This window comes from Tachyglossus aculeatus, chromosome 6 (genome assembly GCF_015852505.1).
Source record: "Tachyglossus aculeatus isolate mTacAcu1 chromosome 6, mTacAcu1.pri, whole genome shotgun sequence".
Lineage (NCBI taxonomy): Eukaryota > Metazoa > Chordata > Mammalia > Monotremata > Tachyglossidae > Tachyglossus > Tachyglossus aculeatus.
Window position 1 is genome coordinate 16,151,853 of NC_052071.1, and position 18,404 is coordinate 16,170,256.

Consider the following 18,404-nt stretch of genomic DNA (forward strand, 5'->3'; position numbering starts at 1 on the left):
GATTACCTTGTATCTACCCCAGCTCTTAGAACAGTGTTTGGCACATAGTAACTGCTTGTGTAGGGATTGTCTCTATCTGTTGCCGAATTGTACTTTCCAAGCGCTTAGTACAGTGCTCTGCACGCAATAAACGCTCAAGAAATATGATTGAATGAATGAATGAACAAATACCATAATAATAATAATAATGACATTAAGCATTTACAATGTGCAAAGCACTGTTCTATGCACTGGGGAGGTGACAAGGTGATCAGGTTGTCCCACGGGGGGGCTCACAGTCTTAATCCCCATTTTACAGATGAAGTAACTGAGGCACAGAGAAGTGAAGCGACTTGCCCAAAGTCACACAGCTGACAACTGGCGGAGTCGGAATTTGAACCCACGACCTCCGGCTCCAAAGCCCGGGCTCTTTCCACTGAGCCAAGCTGCTGCTTCCCAAGCGCTTAGTACAGTGTTCTGCACACAGTAAGCACTTAATAAATACGAATTGAGTGAATGAAAAGCTCTTGGCACATAGTAAGCACTTAGCAAGTACCGTTATTATTATTATTATTTCTATTGCTGTCTGTCTCCCCCTCTAGCCTGTAAGCTCCCCCTTTATTCTTTAAGGTCACTCAATAAGTAGGAGTGAATGAGTGACTGCCAGACTGAGCCCCCCTTTTCCTCTCCTCCTCCCCTCCCTATGGCCCCACCCCTGCCCTTCCCCACCCTACAGCACAAATATTTGTACATATTTATCATCATCATCATCAATCGTATTTATTGAGCGCTTACTGTGTGCAGAGCACTGTACTAAGCGCTTGGGAAGTACAAATTGGCAACATATAGAGACAGTCCCTACCCAACAGTGGGCTCACAGTCTAAAAGGGGGAGACAGAGAACAAAACCAAACATACTAACAAAATAAAATTAATAGAATAGATATGTACAAGTAAAATAAATAAATAAATAGAGTAATAAATCACTCTATTAATCATGTGTATATAGCTATAATTCTATTTATTCTGATGCTATTGATGTCTGTCTACTTGGCAGACTGAGCCCCCTCTTTCCTCGCCTCCTCCCCATCCACCCCCCCCCGCCCTACCTCCTTCCCCTCCCCACAGCACCTGTAGAGATGTTTGGACAGATTTAGATTTAGTAGCCTCAGTGACCTCATCTGTAAAATGGGGATTAAAACCCTGAGCCCCACGTGGGACAATCTCATCACCTCGTGCCCCCCAGCGCTTAGAACAGTGCTTTGCACATAGTAAGTGCTTAATAAATACCATTATTGTTATTATTGTTATTATTATTATTAGTCTGTGTGCCTCAGTGACCTCATCTGTAAAATGGGGATTAAAACCCTGAGCCCCACGTGGGACAGTCTCATCACCTCGTGTCCCCCAGCGCTTAGATCTGTGCTTTGCACATAGTAAGCGCTTAATAGAACAGTGCTTTGCACATAGTAAGTGCTTAATAAATGCCATTAAAATACCATTATTATGATTATTCTGTGTGCCTCAGTGACCTCATCTGTAAAATGGGGGTTAAAACCCTGAGCCCCACGTGGGACAATCTCATCACCTCGTGTCCCCCAGCGCTTAGATCAGTGCTTTGCACATAGTAAGCGCTTAATAGAACAGTGCTTTGCACATAGTAAGTGCTTAATAAATGCCATTAAAATACCATTATTATGATTATTCTGTGTGCCTCAGTGACCTCATCTGTAAAATGGGGGTTAAAACCCTGAGCCCCACGTGGGACAATCTCATCACCTCGTGTCCCCCAGCGCTTAGATCAGTGCTTTGCACATAGTAAGCGCTTAATAGAACAGTGCTTTGCACATAGTAAGTGCTTAATAAATGCCATTAAAATACCATTATTATTATTATGATTATTCTGTGTGCCTCAGTGACCTCATCTGTAAAATGGGGAGTAAAACTCTGAGCCCCACGTGGGACAGTCTCATCCCCTCGTGTCCCCCAGCGCTCAGAACAGTGCTTTGCACATAGTAAGCGCTTAATAGAACAGTGCTTTGCACATAGTAAGTGCTTAATAAATACCATTATTATTATTGTTATTATTATGATTATTCTGTGTGCCTCAGTGACCTCATCAGTAAACTGGGGATTAAAACTCTGAGCCCCACGTGGGACAATCTCATCACCTCGTGTACCCAGCGCTTAGAAACAGTGCTTTGCACATAGTAAGTGCTTAATAAATACCATTATTATTATCATTATTATTGTTATTATTATGATGATGATTATTCTGTGTGCCTCAGTGACCTCATGTGTAAACTGGGGATTAAAACCCTGAGCCCCACGTGGGACAATCTCATCCCCTCGTGTCCCCCAGCGCTCAGAACAGTGCTTTGCACATAGTAAGTGCTTAATAAATACCATTATTATTATCATTATTATTGTTATTACTATGATGATGATTATTCTGTGTGCCTCAGTGACCTCATCTGTAAAATGGGGGTTAAAACCCTGAGCACCACGTGGGACAATCTCATCACCTCGTGTCCCCCAGCTCTTAGAACCGTGCTTTGCACATAGTAAGGGCTTAACAAATACCATTATTATTATTATTATTATTATTATTATTGTTATCATTATTAGTCTGTGTGCCTCAGTGACCTCATCTGTAAAATGGGGATTAAGACTGTGAGCCCCACGTGGGACAATCTCATCACCTTGTGTCCCCCAGCCCTTAGATCAGTGCTTTGCACATAGTAAGCGCTTAATAGAACAGTGCTTTGCACATAGTAAGTGCTTAATAAATGCCATTAAGATTATTATTATTATTATTATTATTATTATTATTATTATTATTATTATTATTATTATTATTATTATGTGTGCCTCTGTGACCTCATCTGTAAAATGGGGATTAAAACCCTGAGTCCCACGTGGGACAATCTCATCACCTCGTATACCCAGCGCTTAGAAACAGTGCTTTGCACATAGTAAGTGCTTAATAAATACCATTATTATTATCATTATTATTGTTATTATTATGATGATGATTATTCTGTGTGCCTCAGTGACCTAATCTGTAAACTGGGGATTAAAACCCTGAGCCCCACGTGGGACAGTCTCATCACCTCGTGTCCCCCAGCGCTCAGAACACTGCTTTGCACATAGCAAGCGCTTAATAAATACTATTATTATTATTATTATTATTATTATTATTATTCTGTGTGCCTCAGTTCCCTCATCTGTAAACTGGGGATTAAAACCCTGAGCCCCACGTGGGACAATCTCATCACCTCGTGCCCCCCAGCGCTTAAGAACAGTGCTTTGCACATAGCAAGTGCTTAATAAATACTATTATTATTATTATTATTATTATTATTATTATTATTATTATTATTAGTCTGTGTGCCTCAGTGACATCATCTGTAAAATGGGGAGTAAAACTCTGAGCCCCACGTGGGACAATCTCATCACCTCGTGTCCCCCAGCGCTCAGAACAGTGCTTTGCACATAGCAAGTGCTTAGTAAATACCATTATTATTATTATTATCATTATTATTATTAGTCTGTGAGCCTCAGTGACCTCATCTGTAAAATGGGGAGTAAAACTCTGAGCCCCACGTGGGACAATCTCATCCCCTCGTGTCCCCCAGCGCTCAGAACAGTGCTTTGCACATAGCAAGTGCTTAATAAATACCATTATTATCATTATAATTATTATAATTATAATTATTATTATTCTGTGTGCCTCAGTGACCTCATCTGTAAAATGGGGAGTAAAACCCTGAGCCCCACGTGGGGCGATCTCATCCCCTCGTATCCCCCCCAGCGCCCAGAACAGTGCTTTGCACATAGTAAGCGCTTAACAAATGCCATCATCATCATTATTATTATTAATAATAGCAAATACCATCATTATCATTATTATCATCACCATTATTATTGTTGTTGTTGTTATTATTAAATATGAATGAATGAATGTAGGCGCGAATCCGGGCCGCGTTTTGCAGGCGCTCCGGGATCGGGAGTCGGTCCGTTCCGGGGTTTGCGGCGGTCGGGGCTCGGGCAGGCGGCCGATCCGGGCCGGGTTTTGCGGGTGTCGGGGCGGGGATCCGGGCCGGGTTTTGCGCGGAGCCGCCGGAGCCGCCGCCGCCGGCCGAGCGGCCAGGTGAGACACCTCCTCCTGCGGCTGCCGGGCTTGCAGCTTGCACCGCCACCCCCCGAACCCAGGACTCCCCTCCTACAGCCCTCCCGCACCCGAGGAGCCCGAGGTAATAACCAGCGGGGGGATGGTCACCTCTGTTAAGCGCTTACTACGTGCCAACCACTGTTCTAACCGCTGGGGTCATAGTCATCATCCTGATGATGGGCTCTGTTAAGCGCTTACTACGTGCCAACCCCTGTTCTAACCGCTGGGGTCATAGTCATCATCCTGATGATGGCATCTGTTAAGCGCTTACTACGTGCCAACCACTGTTCTAAGCGCTGGGGTCATAGTCATCATCCTGATGATGGGATCTGTTAAGCGCTTACTATGTGCCAAGCACTGTTAAACGCCTACTACATGCCAACCACTGTTCTAACTGCCGGGGTTATAATCATCATCCTGATGATGGGATCTGTTAAGCACTTAATATGTGCCAAGCACTGTTAAGCGCCTACTACGTGCCAACCCCTGTTCTAAGCGCTGGGGTCATAGTCATCATCCTGATGATGGGCTCTGTTAAGCGCTTACTACGTGCCAACCACTGTTCTAACCGCTGTGGTCATAGTCATCATCCTGATGATGACATCTGTTAAGCGCTTACTATGTGCCAAGCACTGTTAAGCGCTTACTACGTGCCAACCCCTGTTCTAACCGCTGGGGTCATAGTCATCATCCTGATGATGGCATCTGTTAAGCGCTTACTATGTGCCAAGCACTGTTAAGCGCTTACTACGTGCCAACCACTGTTCTAACCGCTGGGGTCGTAGTCATCATCCTGATGATGGGCTCTGTTAAGCGCTTACTACGTGCCAACCCCTGTTCTAACCGCTGGGGTCATAGTCATCATCCTGATGATGGCATCTGTTAAGCGCTTACTATGTGCCAAGCACTGGTAAGCGCCTACTACGTGCCAACCACTGTTCTAAGCGCTGGGGTCGTAGTCATCATCCTGATGATGGGCTCTGTTAAGCACTTACTTCGTGCCAACCACTGTTCTAAGCACTGGGGTCATAGTCATCATCCTGATGATGGCATCTGTTAAGCGCTTACTATGTGCCAAGCACTGTTAAGCGCCTACTACGTGCCAACCACTGTTCTAACCGCTGTGGTCATAGTCATCATCCTGATGATATCTGTTAAGCGCTTACTATGTGCCAAACACTGTTAAGCACTTACTATGTGCCAACCCCTGTTCTAAGCGCTGGGGTCATAGTCATCATCCTGATGATGGGATCTGTTAAGCGCTTACTACGTGCCAAGCACTGTTAAGCGCTTACTACGTGCCAACCCCTGTTCTAACTGCTGGGGTCATAGTCATCATCCTGATGATGGCATCTGTTAAGCGCTTACTATGTGCCAAGCACTGTTAAGCGCTTACTACGTGCCAACCCCTGTTCTAACCGCTGGGGTCATAGTCATCATCCTGATGATGGGATCTGTTAAGCGCTTACTATGTGCCAAGCACTGTTAAGCGCTTACTACGTGCCAACCCCTGTTCTAAGCGCTGGAGTCATAGTCATCATCCTGATGATGGGATCTGTTAAGCGCTTACTATGTGCTAAGCACTGTCCCAGCACTGGGGTAATAATAATCACAACTTGTACTTCCCAAGCGCCTAGTACAGTGCTCCGCACACAGTAAGCGCTCAGTAAATACAATTGAATGAATGAATGAATAATGATGGGACCTATTAAGTGCTTACTATGTGCCAAGCACTGCTCTAAGTGCTGGGGTGATAATAATCAGATATCTGTTAAGCGCTTACCATGAGCCAAGCACTGCTCTAAGCGCTGGGGTAGTAATCATCATCATGATGATGATATCTTTTAAGCGCTTACTATGTGCCAAGCACTGTTCTAAGCGCTGGGGTAATCAGAATAATGGTGGGATCGGTTAAGCGCTTACTATGTGTCTAGCACTGTTCTAAGCGCTGGGGTAATAATAATCAGAATAATGATGGGACCTGTTAAGCGCTTACTATGTGACAAGCACTGTTCTAAGCACTGGGGTACTAATAATCAGAATAATGATGGGATCTGTTAAGCGCTCACTATGTGCCAAGCACTGTTCTAAGGTGTCAAGCACTGTTCTAAGCACTGGGGTAATAATAATCATCATGATGATGGTATCTGTTAAGCGTTTACTATGTGCCAAGCACTGTTCTAAGTGCTGTGGTAATAATAATCATCATCGTCTCTATATGTTGCCAACTTGTACTTCCCAAGCGCTTAGTACAGTGCTCTGCACACAGTAAGTGCTCAATAAATACAACTGAATGAATGAATCCGTTAAGCGCTTACTATGTGCCAAGTACTGTTCTAAGCGCTAGGGTAATAATAATCAGAATAATGATGGTATCTGTTAAGAAGTGCTTACCATATGCCCAGCACTGTTCTAAGCGCTGTAGTAATGATAATCATCCTGATGATGGGATCTGTTAAGCGTTTACTATGTGCCAAGTACTGTTCTAAGCATTAGGGTAATAATAACCAGAATAATTATGGTATTAAGCGCTTACTATGTGCCAGGCACCAATAATAATAATGATGGTATTTGTTAAGCGCTTACTATGTGCCGAGCACCATTCTAAGCACTGGGGTATTAATAATAATAACAATAATGATGGTATCTGTTAAGAGTTTACTGTGTGCCAAGCACTGTTCTGAGCGCTGGGGAAATAATAATCGTAATGATTGTATTGGTTAAGTGCTTACCATATGCCAAGCACTGGGGTAATAATCGTATTGATGGTATTTGTTAAGTGGTTACTATGTGCCAAGCACTGTTCTAAACGCTGGGGTAATAATGATCATAATGATTGTATTGGTTAAGCGCTTACTATGTGCCAAGCACTAATAATAATAATGATGGTATTTGTTAAGCGCTTACGATGTGCCAAGCACCATTCTAAGCACTGGGGTATTAATAATAATAATAATAATAATGACGGTATCTAAGTGTTTACTGTGTGCCAAGCACTGTTGTAAGTGCTGGGGAAATAATAATCGTGATGATTGTATTAGTTAAGCGCTTACTATATGCCAAGCGCTGGGGTAATAATTATATTGATGGTATTTGTTAAGTGCTTACTATGTGCCAAGCACTGTTCTAAATGCTGGGGTAATAATAATCATAATGATTGTATTGGTTAAGCGCTTACTGTATGCCAAGCGCTGGGGTAATAATCATATTGATGGTATGTAAGTGCTTACTATGTGCCAAGCACTGTTTTAAATGCTGGGGTAATAATAATCATAATGATTGTATTGGTTAAGCGCTTACTATATGCCAAGCACTGGGGTAATAATCGTATTGATGGTATTTAAGTGCTTACTATGTGCCAAGCACTGTTCTAAACGCTGGGGTAATAATAATAATCATAATGATGGTATTTGTTAAGTGCTTATTATGTGTCAGGCACTGTTCTAAATGCTAATGGTAATAATGGTAATAATAATGATGGTAATGGTAATAATAATAATAACAACAGTAATGATGGTATCTGTTAAGTGCTTACTATATGCCAAGCACTTTTCTAAGTGCTACTGTGGATATAGGGTAATCAGGTTGTCCCATGTGGGGCTCACACTTTTAATCCTCATTTTACAGATGAGGTAACTGAGGCCCAGAGAAGTGAAGTGACTTGCCCAAAGTCACACAGCTGAGAAGTGGCAGAGCCGGGATTAGAACCCAGGACCCAAGCCTGGGCTCTTTCCACTAAGCCACACTGCTTCTCCATCCCTTGGGATAAACTGAGGGACCCGATCCATCCATCTCCTCCTCCTCCTCAGTGGGATCACAGAGCACTGTCCTAAATGCTCGGGAGAGTTAGCAGACACGTATGGGACGGAGGCAAGCTCCTGGGGAGAGGAGGGGGCTTTTTTTTTTTTTTGATGACATTTGTTAAGCGCTTACTATGTGCAAAGCACTGTTCTAAGCGCTGGGGGGTTACAAGGTGATCAGGTTGTCCCACGTGGGGCTCACAGTCTTAATCCCCATTTTGCAGATGAGGGAACTGAGGCTCCGAGAAGTTAAGTGCCTTGCCCAAGGTCACACAGCAGACATGTGGTGGAGCCGGAATTCGAACCCGTGACTCTGACTCCAAAGCCCAGGCTGTTTCCACTGACCCACGCAGCGTGTCATTCATTCTCTACTGAGAGCTCACCTCCTCCAGGAGGCCTTCCCAGACTGAGCCCCTTCCTTCCTCTCCCCCTCGTCCCCCTCTCCATCCCCCCCATCTTACCTCCTTCCCTTCCCCACAGCACCTGTATATATGTCTATATGTTTGTACATATTTGTTGCTCTATTTATTGATTTTACTTGTACATATCTATTCTATTTATTTTATTTTGTTAGTATGTTTGGTTTTGTTCTCTGTCTCCCCCTTTTAGACTGTGAGCCCACTGTTGGGTAGGGACTGTCTCTATATGTTGCCAACTTCTACTTCCCAAGCGCTTAGTACAGTGCTCTGCACACAGTAAGCGCTCAATAAATGCGATTGATGATGATGATTTGAGGGGTCCTTGAGGGGCTTGTCATTTGAGGGGTCCTTGGGGTGGACAGAAAACTACTATGCACCCCCTTCCGTCCCAAAGAGAATGATGATGATGACATGTATTGAGAGCTTACTACGTGCCAAGCCCTGGTCTAAGCGCCGGGTGGATACAAGCTTATCAGGTTGGACGCAGTCCCCGCCCCCCATGGGGCTCACAGTCTCAATCCCCATTTTCCAGATGAGGCCACTGAGGCCCAGAGAAATGAAGGGACTCGCCCAAGGTCACGCAGCAGACAGGTGGCCGAGGCGGGATTAGAACCCGTGACCTCCCGACTCCCAGTCCCGGTCCCCCAGTGGCTTGTCGCTCTAGCCACTCGTCCAGGAAGCTCCTCGAAAATCCACATCCGTTTGCCAGAGCCTTCGCCCAAGCCTGGTTTGCAATAAAAACAGTCTTGCAAACCCAGGCAAAAGTCAAGTTCTTGGGCCAGAGGAGTCAATCAATCAATCAATCAATCAATCAATCAATCGTATTTATTGAGCGCTTACTCTGTGCAGAGCACTGGACTAAGCGCTTGGGAAGTACAAGTTGGCAACATATAGAGACAGTCCCTACCCAACAGTGGGCTCACAGTCTAAAAGGGGGAGACAGAGAACAAAACCAAACATACTAACAAAATAAAAGAAATAGAATAGATATGTACAAGTAAAATAAATAGAGTAATAATAGAGTAATAATAGAGTCACAAGTCTTCCCTTTGAGCAGTGGCTAGGGTGCAGGGGGTGAAAAAGAGGCCGGGGTTTTACGGGGAGGGAGATGGGACGGAAAGGGGACAGGCTTCAATTAGACAATGGTATTTATTGGGCACTTTGCAGAGTAATGATAATAATAATGACATTTGTTAAGCGCTTACTTTGTGCAAAGCACTGTTCTAAGCGCTGGGGAGGATACAAGGTGATCAGATTGTCCCACATGGGGCTCACACCCCCATTTTACAGATGAGGGAACTGAGACACGGAGAAGTGAAGTGACTTGCCCAAAGTCACACAGCGGACAATTGGCAGAGCCGGGATTTGAACCCATGACCTCTGAGTGCTTGGGAGAGCACAACACAATAAAGCCGGTAGACACAATCTCTCCAGTAGCTTATAGTCTTCAAAGAGCCGGTGGGAAGCAGAGTGGCCCAGTGGAAAGAGTGCCAGCCTGGGAGTCAAAGGATCTGGGTTCTAATCCTGGATCCTTCATTCAAGTCTCTTCATTCATTCATTCTACTCATTCATTCATTCATTCATATTTATTTATTTATTATGTATTTATGTACATAAATACATATGTATTTATTAATACATATGTATTACATAATACATATGTATTACATTATTATTGTTATTATTATTATTATTACATTACATAATACATATGTATTACATAATACATATGTATTTATTGAGCACTACTGTGTGCAGAGCACTGTTCTTAGCACTTGGAAAGTACAATATAGCAAATAGAGACAGTCCCTGCCGACAACAGGCTCACAGTCTAGGAGTGGGAGACAGACATCAGTACAAGTAAACAGGCATCAATATATATATATATATATATATATATATATATATGTATGTATATATATATGTATATATGTATATATATGTATATGTATATATACAAAAAAAATATATATATATATATATATATAAATATATATGTATGGGCTGTGGGTCAGGGAAAGGGAGGAAGACCAAAGAGAGTGATACATTTCTCTTATCTGCAAAATGGGAATTTAATACCTATTCTCCTTCCTACTTAGACCCGTGAGCCCCGTGTGGGGCCTGATTATCGTATATCTCCCCCAGCGCTCAGTACAGTGCTTGGCACAGAGTAGTGCTTAACAAATGCCACCGTAAAGATGACATTTTGGGTCTTTTCAGTCTTGATTGGTAACTTAGGCTGTGAGCCCCGTGTGGGACAGGAACTACCTGATTAAATTGTATGTACCCCAGGGCTTAGAACAGTGCTTGACACATAGTAACTGCTTAACTAATATAATGATAATAATAACTCTCAAGTCTTGTCAGAGAGCTGGGATGAACAAATGAGGGGGTCTGTTCAGAAAACTGAGCAGGCTATAATAATTATTAATTTAATTGTATTTATTGAGCGCTTACTGTGTGCAGAGCACTGTACTAAGCACTTGGGAAATACAAGTTGGCAACATATAGAGACGGTCCTGACCCAACAACGGGCTCACATTTGTTAAGCACTAACTACGTGCCAGGCACTGTTCTAAGCGCTGGAGCCCTTCATCGCTCCCCCGGAGTGAACACCTGTGCCCAGCGTGTTGTAGCATGGCTTAGTGGAAAAGAGCACAGGCTTGGGAGGCAGAGGTCTTGGGTTCTAATCCTGACTCTGCCACGTACCTGCCGTGTGACTTTGGGCAAGCCGCTTAACTTCTCTGTGCCTCAGTTACCTCATCTGTTAAATGGGGATTAAGACTGTGAGCCCCAAGTGGGACAACCTGGTTACCCTGTATCTACCCCAGCGCTTAGAACTGTGCATGGCACATAGTAGGCATTTAACAAATACTATAATTATTATTATATTATTATTGTAGAAACAATATCCCCCCAGTGCTTAGAACAGTGCTTTGCACATAGTAAGCGCTTAACAAATGCAATCATTTTTATTATTAAGAGTTCACCTAAGGGAGTGGAGGGGGGTGGGTAAAAATAGAACCTGGGCAGAAAACAGAGACAGTGAACAGATCATCATCATCATCAATCGTATTTATTGAGCGCTTACTGTGTGCAGAGCACTGTACTAAGCGCTTGGGAAGTACAAGTTGGCAACATATAGAGACAGTCCCTACCCAACAGTGGGCCCCCAGTCTAAAAGGGTAGACTGTTAGACCCCAATCTAACAGATTGGGGTAGGAAGACCAGGACACCTGGCGGCTTCAAAGCTGGGCCCCGAAAGCATCACCTTTTTTAGCCAGGGAGTTAAGCGATCAATCAGTGTTATTTATTGGACAGTTACTATGTGCCGAGCAATGTATTAAGCGCTTGGGAAGCTACAGTACAACGGAGTTGGCGGATGCATTCAGTCCATGAGAAGCTGCGTGGCCCAGTAGATAGAGCATGGGCTTGGGAGACAGAAGTATCAAGGTTCTGGTGGCGGTTCTGCTACTTGTCTGCTGTGTGACCTTGGGCAAGTCGCTTTACTTCTCCGAGCCTCAGTTGCTTCATCTGTAAAATGGTGATTACTACGGTGAGCCCCGTGTGGGACGTGGGCCGTGTCCAACCTGGTTAGTTGGCGTTTTCCCCAGGGCTTCTGACAGTGCCTGGCATAAATTAAGGGCTTAACAAATACCCTATACCTCCCCCCGAAAAAAATTTACAGTTTAGAAGGGAAGGGTTAGTGGTCCAATGCCTTTCTCCACTGGAGAGCTTCAGCTTCATGTCCCGAGCTCACCTGGGAAGACTTTGGAACCAGAGGATTGCATCCTAATAACAACTGTGATGTTTGTTAAGCTATTACTACGTGCCAAGCAGTTATATTGCCAATTTGTACTTCCCAAGCACTTAGTACAGTGCTCTGCACACAGTAAGTGCTCAATAAATACGATTGAATGAATGAATGCACAGAGTGCTAAGGTAGATAGAAGATAATCAGGTCTGGTTGCTGGATTAGGGTGGAGGGACTTCAAATTGGACCCCTGAAACTCAAATTTGCCTTGGGGCACGGCCCGACCCCATCCTGAGTTGCTTCGCACATTTTTTCCTCTAGCTGTAAAATGGGCTAATGGACCCTGCAGTTTTCCAAAGGCCCAAGTAGAGGAAAAAGCGATGGCTTCTGAACTTTCTGCATATTTGAAGGTACACATGTCGCGCACACACAAAAGCGGTGTTGTTCAACGCGACTGCTCTCGGGGATACAAGGCAGCGCCATTGTGCGGCCCAGCGCTTGCTTTCCCTCCCCCCCCACGCACCCAGAGATGCGAACAGCGATAGGTGGTGTTTGTGTACAATGTCATCAGCCAGCCCAGGTAGCTAACAAGCGCGTATTTGTCCCTGAGAAAAGTGTGTGTCTGAGGGAAGTTGCTAATTCCGAAGGCGATTTCCGGGTGTCCAAAGTGTTGACGTGTCTTTGGGCCCGATTTCCTGGCAGGAATTTCGCCTGACTTTCCAGAAGTGGAGAAGAAGAATACTACCGTATTGTGCTAAAGGGTTGGCTATTCATGTGCCCAAGGGGACACTCCAATCTTCCTTTCACCTCATGTAGCAGTGGTGTCCATGGTGGTGGGCTATGGAGGAGAGGAGAGGGTGAAGATGGCAGCGGGAAGATGAGTAGTTGGGAATGGGCTGGTTCACATAATTGTTGTGTTTATTGAATGCTTACTATGTAGAGGACACTGGACTAAGCGTTTGGAAAAGAACAGTGCAGTAGAATTGGTAGGCACCATCCCTGCTCACAAGATCCCCACTGTCTAGAGGGGGAAGACGGGCATTAAAATAAATTACAGATGAAGAAGTGGCATTACAGATAGGCGGAATGTCAGGGCGTCAGGATCGATCTTCAATCAGTGGTATTTGAGTGCTTTTTTTGTGTGCAGAGCCCTGTACTAAGTGCTTGGGAGCGTTCGAGTCAAGAAAATTGGTAGACATGAGCATAAAGTCCAGAGGGGGAACACGATCATTAAAATAAACGGCAGATGTGGGAAATAGCAGAGCATAAGGATGGATCAATTAATCAATAGTATTTGTTGAGCACTTAAAAATAATCCTGGTATTTATTAAGCACTTACTGTGTGCACTGTACTAAGCGTGGTGTAGATAGGAGATACAAGGTTCCACGTGGGGCTCACAGTCTGTGGAGGAGGGAGGCTAGGTTTTGAATCCCCGTTCTGCAGATGAGGGAACTGGGGCCTTGAGAAATTAAGTGACTTGCCCAAGGTCACACCGCAGGCAAATGACCGAGTCGGGCTTAGAACCGAGGTCCTCTGGCTCCCAGGCCTGTGCTCTTTCCACTAGGCCACGGGTTGTTTCTCATACTGCTTACAGTGTGCAGAGCACTGTGCTAAGTACTTGGGAGAGTACAACGCAAAAGCATGTGCATTCTTGATGATGATGATGGCATTTGTTAAGCGCTTACTATGTGCCAAGCACTGTTCTAAGCGCCGATCCTTGATTAGAGTCTTGTCTCAGCCATCGATGGTGCTGACGTGCTGCCCTATATTGTTTGTTTGAGCCTGCCCTTAATGCCTGGAGTTGCTTTGTACATGTAACCCTCCATTCAGGTGGTCATTCTCTTCGTGGCACTTTTCATTTAGAGAAGCAGTATGCCCTAGTAGGAAGAGCACTGTCTGGACGTCAGGGGCCCTGGGTTCTGACCCCGGCTCTTCTACTTGCCTGTTGTAGGACCTTAGACAACTCAGTTAACCTTTTTTTGGTTCACTTTCCTCTTCTGTTAAATGGGGTTGACACTGTGAGCCCCTTGTGGGACAGGGACTGTGTCTGACCTGATTGTTTTGCATCTACCTCAGTGCTTGGTACATAGTTAGCACTGACAAAAGCCCCAATTATTATTAATAATAGTGCTCTTTTACTATTTCACATGTTTTTAAGGAACTGTGCCTCAGTTTCCTCATCTCTAAAGTGGAGGTTCAATGCCAATTCTCCCCCCCACTTGGACTGTAAGCCCCGTGTGGGACAGCGACTTTGTCCGAACTATCTTGTGTCTACCCCAGTGCTTAGCACGGTGATTGGCACATCGTAAGCGCCTAACAAATGCCGTAATCATCACCGTCATTATTATCGGTTATTAATGGTAAAGCAGAGCAAAGAAGGAGGTTGCCTTTAAACGGTCCAAATGAGTCCAAAATAGTCAATCAGTCGTATTTATTGAGTGCTTACTGTGTGCACAGCATTATACTACGTGCTTGGGAGAGTACAATATAATACACATTCCCTTCCCACAACGAGCTTACAGTCTAGAGGGGGAGACAAACATTAATAGAAATAAATAAAATTACAGATAAGTACATTAGTGCTATGGGGCTGAGAGGCGGCATGAATAGAGGGAGCCCATTGTTGGGTAGGGACCGTCTCTATACGTGGCCAACTTGTACTTCCCAAGCGCTTAGTACAGTGCTCTGCAGACAGTAAGCGCTCAATAAATATATTGGAATGAATGAATAAAGGGAGCAAGTCAGGGTGACGCGGAAGAGAGTTGGGAGAAGAGGAAAGGAGGGCTTAGTCAGGGAAGGCCTCTTGGAGGAAATGTGAGGTGGAGCCATACACTTCAAGCTCAATTTTTCCATATTTTGAAGGGATTAGAAATTTGAATCTGGTGGATTGGTTTCGCTATCAGACCTCAAATCCCTGGAAGACAAGGACCCACTGTGGGCTTGGGGCTAGGGACAGGCAACACTGCTTATCTCCTGGGTCCCGTTGACTAATTGCCAGAGCAGCATTTTCAACACATGCCAATCATCGCTTTTAGTTTTGCCCCTTTGGGCTAAAGACCAGCCGCAGGCTAGCAAGCCTGCTGTGATAGTAATTTAGGACTCCGCTCTTTAGCCGGGGATATTGTGGGTATTTTGGGAACAACAGGTTTTTCATCCTTGCCACCAGAGTCCAACCAAGGTAGCCTGTCGTGCCTTGGGTGATTGACATTGGCCCATATTGCTTGCTTCTTGCGTGTTTCACAATTAGATAACAATTAGACTCTTGCAGCGTGGCCCAGTGGATAGAGCCCCAACCTGAGAGTCATAACGACCTGGGTTCTAATCCCGGGTTTGCCATTTGTCTGCTGTGTGAGCTAGGGCAAGTCACTTCACTCTGCGTGCCTCAGTTACCTCTCCTGGAAAATGGGGACTAAGACTGTAAGCCCCATGTGGGACATGGATCGCGTCCAACCTGTCTACCTTGTATGTGCCCCAGCACTTAGTACAGTGCCTGGTACCTTGTAAGTTTTAACAAGTACCTTAAAAAAAATATCAGCGAGACTTCTGAGAGTGCCAAGTTTTGTTTAAAGTTGGTCCTTCTTTATGGTATTGTTACTGTAACATAGTAAGTAGTAATAAGTACCATTTGACACTTACTATGTGTCAAGTACTGTTTTAAGAGCTGGGGTGAATACAAATCAGTCAGTCCTTGGAGAGGGCCATATGTACAAGAACCAGAATTTGATCCTTTTTATCACAGTGTCTCACGGCAAGATTTTGCAAAGCAAACTTACAGTTTTCCAGGTAGTGTGGTACCCTAATCCTTATGAAAGACGGCTAAGCTGTCTCTGAGCATCCATGGGAAGTACATTACTAAAAGTTGTAGCCCCAAGTCCCCTCCCCTCAAGTGTGAGAAGCAGCGTGGCCTAATACATACAGTGTGGGCCTGGGAATCCGAAAGAGCTGGGTTCTAATCCTGCCCCCACCACTTGCCTGCTGTGTGACCTCGGACAAGTCACTTGGCTTCTTTTCCTGTTACCTCTTCTATAAAATGGAAATTAAGATTGTGAGCCTCATGTGGGGCAGGAACCCGATTAGCTTGTGTCTATCCCAGTGCTTAGTACAGTGGATGGCACAGAGTAAGCGCTTAACAAATTCCACTAAAAAAGGAGCTGGCCGTCTAACATGGGAGACAAGGCAGCAGACAGTCCTCTGCAAGAATGAGTTGAGGGGGAGGAATGGGGATGTGGAATTTACTGGTGGGTTGTAGAACAGATGGGAGTAAATAAGGGGTGAGACTCAGAGCCATTTCCCTAAGAGGAGAGAAACCGGGCCTTGATTTTGCACAAAGGGAACAGTTTGGGGGAAGTATCGCTCCGCTAAATGCCAGCGTGGACACCGTGCCTCGATCGTGTCTATCTCCTCGCCAACCCCTTTCCCACGTCCTCTCTCTTTATATCCAACAGATTGACACTCTCCCCACCTTCAAAGCACTGTAAAAAACACCTCTCCTCCAAGAGGCCTTGTCCAACTATGCCTTCATTTCCTCCTCTCCCACTCCCTTCTGCAACCCCCCTTGCTGGAATTGGCTCCCTCTATTCACCCTTTCTTCAGCCCCAGAACACTTTATCTATCTATCTATCTATCTATCTATCTATCCTATCTAATCTATCTATATCTATCTATCATTTCTATATTAATATTATGTATTAATTACCTATGATATCACCCTTCATTTCTATATATTATTTCAATCAGCATCCGTCTCCCCTCTAGACTGTAAGCTCATTGTGGGCAGGGAACATGCCTACCAACTATGTCATATTGTACTCTCCCAAGCACTTGGTACAGTGCTCTGCACACAGTAAGTGCTCAATAATACGATGGATGGATTGAAAAGAGGGACAAGGAGGGGGATGAGAGAAAAGCTCCCAGCATTCAAGAGACTTTTTACAAGTATCCTAGCAGAACTTTTGCCACTCCTGTGGCTTATATTCATTTTCGGTCTTCCCTTTCCATATCGTCAGCGCCTGCTTGGGACAGCAGGCCGATGGAGATTAGTCACAGGCGTCACCGGGGCTGAAAGTCTGACCCCACATCTGTATCCGGGTTCCAGCCACACCCCTGGGGCAAACAGTTCCTCTGTTAAGTGACCCACGGCCCCCAGAGATGGCTGTCCCTCTGTCACCCCTCTGACCCAACCGCCCAGCCGATCCTCTGGGGAGCCATTGCCAAGATTCTCCTCAGGGAATTTTGTTGTTATTTATACCTGCCGTCATTATTAATATCATGATTACCCACTATGTGACCTTGGGCAAGTCACTTCACTTCTCTGGGCCTCAGTTCCCTCATCTGCAAAGTGGGGAGCAATGATACCTGTTCCCCTTCCTTCTTAGAATGATTTTTTGTAATTTTTTAGGGTATTATGTGCCAGGCACTGTACTAAGTGCTGGGGTCAATACAGCTAATCAGGTTGGAAACAGTCCCTGCCCTACATGGGGCTTGCAGTCTTAATCCCCATTTTACAGACGGGGGAATTGAGGCACAGAGAAGTACAGCGTGCCCAAGGCCATACAGCAGACAGGTGACCTAGCCGGGATTAGAATCCAGGTCCTTCTGACTCCCTTGGCCGTGCTCTATCCACTAGGCTGTACCTCTTCTCAACAGCCATGTGGGACCTGATTATCTTACATCTACCCCAGCACTTAATACAGTGCTTGGCGCATAGTAAGTGCTTAGCAAATTCCAGAATTATTACTATTACTAATAATGGTAATAATAAAGCTGGAAAGATGAATTGGGGCTGGTATATGTTCTCAAGTGCTTAGTACCATGCTCTGCATACTGAAAGTGCTCAATAAATACCATTGATTGATTGACTTACTAAATAAATCATAGGAAAGAAGTTGGGGAGAAAATGCAGTAATCTCTGCCCAAGTCACCCATATCTCCACCCCTAACAGATGTTCAATTTCTGGTTAGTTGCAGAATGGGAGGGAATGCTAAATAATTGCACTGCAGCAAGGACCGATGGGAAAGGAATATGCAAACATGTCTAGTCAATAAAAATTGATATAATTTAAAAAAGTAATCTTTAAAGGGAACAAAAGGTGGGGAGGTCAGCTTAGTTTCAGGTGGAAAAAAATAAATTCCAAGCTCTGGCCAAGATTGAAGCCAACATTTTTCTTGCAGTCCATTTTATGGAAAGCAGGAGGTCTAGAACGGGAGTTGATACTGCCTGACCACACCACCCCTAATAAATACTTTTAAAGAGGTGCCATCTTTTCCCACCTCCTTTT

General features: G+C 44.7%; 1 protein-coding gene across 1 annotated transcript in view; it reads left to right on the plus strand.

The window, feature by feature from the left end:
• The first annotated feature begins 4,154 nt into the window (after positions 1–4,154).
• The window catches only part of LOC119930030 (synaptotagmin-like protein 2), a 76,091-nt gene continuing 61,841 nt past the window's right edge, over positions 4,155–18,404 (plus strand). The window contains exon 1 of the mRNA XM_038748445.1: positions 4,155–4,234. The gene's annotated coding sequence lies outside the window, so the exon portion shown is untranslated. The remainder of the gene's footprint in view (positions 4,235–18,404) is intronic.